The 6,629-nt window shown below is 33.0% G+C and overlaps 1 long non-coding RNA gene across 1 annotated transcript in view; it reads left to right on the top strand.

The window, feature by feature from the left end:
- Positions 1-5,180: 5,180 nt before the first annotated feature.
- LOC118761704 overlaps positions 5,181-6,629 on the top strand; it is a 17,815-nt gene continuing 16,366 nt past the window's right edge. The window contains exon 1 of the long non-coding RNA XR_004997576.1: positions 5,181-5,191. This is a non-coding gene — a long non-coding RNA (uncharacterized LOC118761704). The remainder of the gene's footprint in view (positions 5,192-6,629) is intronic.

Genomic DNA, 6,629 nt, shown 5'->3' with positions numbered 1-6,629 from the left:
TCACCTACTATTTGTTCATGCACTGTGTCCCCATTCCTGTGACGATATAAGAAATCCCTATTATTATTGTTGTTGTTATTACTCTAGGCAAAACGTTTCTTATTTTTGAAATTTGTCTTTATAGTGTTCCTCATTTCTCGCTCTTATGAAATAAAAGAAAACACCACCACCACCACCGTCACCACCAACCACCACCACCACCACCACCACCACAACCACCACCACCACCACCACAACAACAACAACAACAACCACCACCACCATCACCACCACCACCACCACCACCACCGTCACCACCACCGTCGCCGCCGCCATATATCATCATGATCATCATGATCATGATCATTATTATTTTTATTCACCAAGAATTGCTGTCAACAGTAAGCACTGAAATCATAAACATCATCTCTCTCTTCATTCATAGATTCTAATATTCTCTTATATGCATATATTCCGTTAGCATTTCCGTTCACTCTTGGTGGATTTCATCGTAACCATTTCAATAATATGTCCGACACAGCTGTGACCAAAATTTGACCAAAGTCACTTTGACCAAAAATGGTCACTCTTTAGCGAATCGTTTCAATTTCTTTCTTACTTTATGCCTCATTGCAGTTTGGCAGTCGCCGGGTCAATCCTTTCTTCACAATAAATAGACACGAAATGATTTCCTTTGAAATATTACCAAAATAAATATTGTGTCCTCAGTTTGGATATTCTGTTTAGGTTTTCATGTGTGTCCCCTTATCTCTCTATGTCAGTCTGCCTCTCTCTCTCTCTCTCTCTCTTTTCTCTCTCTTGCTATATATATGTATAAGCATATATATATAATATATATATCTATATATAATATAGATATTCTATACATATATATGGTGTATATATATAAATATTAACACATACGTGTATAGGTTTATAGACATACATGTATATACATATATACATATATACATATATAAAACCCACATATACCTATAGGTTTCATATATATATATATATATATATATATATATATATATATATATACATACGCACACACACACGCATATATATAAAGGTATGATCCAAGGATCAAAGTGTAGGAAGTTACTGAATACACACACACATACACCACATATATTATATATATATATATATATGTACATATGTGTGTGTGTATGTATATATACATGTACGTATATATATATATTCACTTATGATTGTATGTATGTATATTAATAGTGTCCTAGCATGCACAACAGTGAGTTTAGGGTTTGGTAATCGGCTCTACATCAAACACCAATATTCGTATATCCTACGTGCAGTGAATTCAAAGATCTTATCGGAAGGTTCACTAAGGTGCAGATTCCAAGCCATATCACTCAATGAGAAACACAGGAAACCTTATTGGTATTATTACGCTTTAATATATAAATAATTCAATAAGCAGGTGGCTCACTTCCTTGGTATTCGTAAAATAAAATCCTTTTACCGAAACGCCGAAAAAAATGAGATGCTGTCTTTTTGAAATATTTTCTATATTAAAACGAAGAACACTTGTTATATTTCTTGCATTTCTCTCTGAGATTCACGCAACCCGTCATCAGACAGATGCGGAATTTTGGAACAAGAAAATGGCTCTTTTAAATTGTTATAGGTGATGTACATGGTAGTATTTGACAAATAATCAAATAACTAATCGGATCTGATTGGATGAAGTTTGTGATGCTTCAAAATGAATAGAATCTAGGGGATAATATGTCTGACCGTCACACACACACAAACACATTAGTCACTCTCTCTCTCTCTCTCTTTATTTTTCACTTTTTCACTCTCTCTTCCTCTCTCTCTCTCTTTATTTTCCCCCCTCTCTCTGTTTATTTTCTCTTATTCTTTTCTGTTGAAGAGCGTAGGCCCAAGCGTCAAACTAATACCCTTTGCCTATTCTTCATACACCTGTCTTCATCTTGTATTTTTCTATAAATTTCAACTATCTGTCTGTCTGTCTGTCCTGTCTGTCTCTCTCTATCTCTCTCCCTCTTCTCTCTCTCTCTTTCTCTCTCTCTCTTTATATATATATATTATATATATAGATATATATATATATATATATATATATATATATAATTGAATTCAAGTCCCAATATATAGTTACAAGTAATTCGGAGTACTCATAAGACGAATTCCTTAACTTATCATTCTACAAAACAAAATATATAGTACGGTACAAGAGAAAAGGATAATTTAACGAAAACATTTTCAGCTGAGGACGGAGCTCAAATTCAGCATCATTTTTTAAGGTTTTTTTTTATCATTTCGCGTCAATAAGTAATTTATCTAAAATGAGATATGATAATATAAATTATTTACGAAACAATTTGTCTTGATATTAGAATATATACATACATACATGCATACATACATACATACATACATACATACATACATACATACATACAACATACATACATACATACATACATATCTATAGAATATATATATATATATATATATGTTGTGTTAAACTTAGGTAAACTTAGATATGTTTCGACCAAGATTGGTCCAGGCCATGTCTAACTTACTAGCACCACCTGATAGGATATTAAATCCTGTTTATACGTCAAGTTTTGTTTATGGTCCATTCAAGTAGTGAGTTTTTGTTGGGTGAATTGTATCCAATTATTGGTGGCTTATCTGTATTCCTTAAAGGAATCTATCTAGACTTATAATTTACCCAAAATGAGATATGATAATATAAATTATTTACGAAACAATTTGTCTTGATATTAGAATACATACATACATACATACATACATACATACATACATACATACATACATGCATATATATATATATATATATATATATATACATATATATATATATATATTATATACGACAAATAATATAAACATCAATAACGAGTGAAATTAAGTCGAATAAAACGAATCGTTAAGAATTGTTACAGAAAAATGGTTTTAATAATTGCAGGCATGGATATACTTCTTTGATCTCACGTCAATGCTGGCTCAATTACCTGTGGAACAATATCATATGTTTCTTTGAGCATCTCTATATTTCTTGAACTAGGATATTGTTTCTTTTATGTGACTTATATGCAAAATCATTGAAAAAATTTCCCAGTCATTGACTGCCCCATATATTTACCTGCATAGTGTTGCCTGTACCAAGAGTCAACTGAACTTCAAAGAAGTTATATATATATATATATATACAAGTCTGATTTATCTCGTCTGATTTATCTCTTCTGACATTGCATCGAATAGATTGTTTGAAGTGTGCATGACAAACAAACGGCAACATTTTGGTGGAAATTGTGAGGTACCAAGCATCCTCTAGTGTCTTCTGCCAATGAGATTCAACTTCCAAGATGTCGAAAATTTGGCAGATATTCTGTTTTCGAAGATTTTTGCCATAATGCAAATAAAATTATTCAGTATTATGTAGTTAGGTCATGTAAACACACTCAAGGGCGTCACCTATTCGAGTACAAGATATTCAAGGGCAAGTATGTGTTTTTGAACTTATATTTTTGAAAGCATTTTCTCTTTCCTTGAAAGCATTTCCTCTTCTCTTCTCATGTTTTAGGAGATCACAGTATTGAAGAAATTTGGCAAATTCTCCATTTAGACATAGATAAAGCAATGTTGTATGCCTGGACATAGTTAAAGCAATTCTGTGTGCCTACATAGGATGCGATCTTGAGCATTTTCTCCGAATAATTTTAAAACTTTTCTTGCTGGACATTCAATTTCATCACATTCTCTCGAGGCACATAAATCGAAGAGTTCAGAACAATCAAAACTTCTTTCTTAGTGCTACTTTTTTATCTTTGTGTAAAAGATGCTGACATGATAGTAAATTGACTACCATGAAGGCGGCAAGCTGGCAGAAACGTTAGCACGCCGGGCAAAATGCTTTGCGGTATTTCGTCTGTCCTTACGTTCTGAGTTCAAATTCCGCCGAGGTCGACTTTGCCTTTCATCCTTTCGGGGGTCGATTAAACAAGTACCAGTCACGCACTGGGGTCGATGTAATCGACTTAATCCGTTTGTCTGTCCTTGTTTGTCCTCTCTGTGTTTAGCCCCTTGTGGGTAGTAAAGAAATAGGTATTTCGTCTGCCGCTACGTTCTGAGTTCGAATTCCGCCGAGGTCGACTTTGCTTTTCATCCTTTCGGGGTCGATTAAATAAGTACCAGTTACACACTGGGGTCGATCTAATTGACTTAATCCGTTTGTCTGTCTTTGTTTGTCTTCTCTATGTTTAGCTCCTTGTGGGTAGTAAAGAAATAGGTAAATCGACTACCATTACCTGGATTTTCATCGCTGTTTCTTTATTAGCCACACAGAATTTGAAAGATATAATAAAGTGTAAAGAATGTTGAATAGGGAAATTACAAAGATTCGTGGTCTGGGACAAACAAGATGTATAAAAACGAAGCTATCGGAGAGAGACGTGTACAATTGTAAATATATTGGGAATGTATAAATAATTACACATAAGAGATAATAGGGTATAATAAAAAGAAACAGTTACAAAATATATGCATAGAAATTAAAGAGCACTCTTGTTCACCGGGATACGCCATATACACACATCCCCCTTTCCGATATTTTTGGGTTTTATTTTTGCATTCTTCAACGCTGTTGGGTCAAGATCTTTCACAAGGGTTTCTTTGGTAGGAGTGGGTAAGAAAGGGCCCGCGCCTTTCGGTTGGTTGAGTTGTAGTATGAGTTGTAATTTACATGGACTTCTTTAGTAGAACCCCATCTCATCTTCTATTCGATTAGTATCTTGTCTGGAAAGTTCTCGTACATATCAAAAACGTCTGGCATTAGGCTTGAGTTAATCTTGCAAAAGGTTGTGAAAACCATTCCCCCCGCCCTGGATTCCCAGTCATAATTACTTCTTCTCAGCATGCTTAGCGGGATACAACGATAGGATTATCATGTAGACTCGCGAACTCTCCCACTGATCATAGGATGCGTATGGTGACTTTGTTGCTGACCAAATGCCTATATTGTACCCCGGAAGTGACCACAAATCAGAATCGACGCTAACGTCGATAACCTTGAGATGATCCTCGTATTTCTTCATAAATATTGTTTGACTAATCTACAAGCAGAAATATCTTGTACTATTTAAGTTTGTGCTTCCCCTGTACCCTGTGTTTTGCAGATTATTATTATGTTGTTATATTCCCTCCTTTTTCTACTAAATGAAATCTCATTCAACATATCTGCGAGAGCTGTCTCTAGTTGATCTTTCAATAGAACAAGGAAAGTTCCATGGACATGGTAGGACATAAATAGTTACACTAAAGCTTCTTCTTGCATGTTTTAGATTCTGGCCGGCTGGAGCCCATCTTATATGTGAAATATTGCCAAGCTTTAGTCCTTTCGACAAAAAGGGTATTCTAGATTTAAGATCACATGCCAACGATGAGGCCTTGTTAGTTATTCGCTTTAGTTTCGCTTGACGTGTACCTGTGAATGGCTTGTTGTTGCTAAAGCTGTAGTTGTTGAGGTCGATCTAATTGTTGTAAGTCATATTTTACTTGTTTCAGTCGTTACTCTGTTACCATGCTGGGGCAACTCCTTAGTCGAAGAAATCAACGCCTGGACTTGATTTTGCTAAGCCTGGTGTTTATTCTATCGGGCTCTTTTGCCGAACCGCTAGATAACGAGGACGTAAACACACTAATACCAGTTGTCAAGCGGTGGGGATGGGGGCAGGTACACACACACACACACACACACACACATATATATATATATATGAGACGCGTTTCTATCAGTTTCCTCTACCAAATCCACTCACAAGGTTTTGGTCAGACCGAAACTATAGTAGGAGACATTTGCCCTAGGTGCCACGCAGTGGGACTGAACCCCGAATCATGTGATTAGGAAGCAAACTTCTTACCACTCTGCCACGCCAGGACCTATGACATTTTTTGCTGAAATGTCTCTATTTTTTCCATTTTCTAAAATTTCTATATTTGTATTTAATGAACGTTTACTTTTGGAATTTTTTTCTGTTTGGATATTGTTTTGATGAGTTCACTACTTCAATTGGGACATTTCCGTATAACAGGGAAAGAAAACTGAAGCTATTAAGAAAATAATAATAATGAATAATGAATAATAATAATAATAATAATAATAATAATAATAATAATAATAGTAATAATAATAATATAATAATAATAGTAATAATAATAATATATAATAGTATAGTAATAGTAATAGTAATAATAATAATAACATAGAATAGTAATAGTAATAATAATAATAAAATAATAATAGTAATAGTAATAGTATAATAATAATAATAATAGTAATAGTAATATAAATAGTATAATAATAATAATAATAATAATAATACTAACTAATAATAATAATAATAATAGTAATAGTAATAATAATATAATAATAGTAATATAATAATAATAATAGTAATAGTAATAGTAATAATAATAATAAAATAATAGTAATAATAATAATAATAATAATAATATAGTAATAGTAATAGTAATAATAATAATATAATAATAGTAATAGTAATAGTAATAATAATAATAATAATATTAATAATAATAATAATAATAATAATAGTAATAGTATAAAA

Source organism: Octopus sinensis, unplaced genomic scaffold (assembly GCF_006345805.1).
Source record: "Octopus sinensis unplaced genomic scaffold, ASM634580v1 Contig16561, whole genome shotgun sequence".
In the NCBI taxonomy this organism is placed as follows: domain Eukaryota; kingdom Metazoa; phylum Mollusca; class Cephalopoda; order Octopoda; family Octopodidae; genus Octopus; species Octopus sinensis.
The sequence above is the reverse complement of the archived record's forward strand: the minus strand, read 5'-3'. Positions and strand labels throughout refer to the sequence as shown.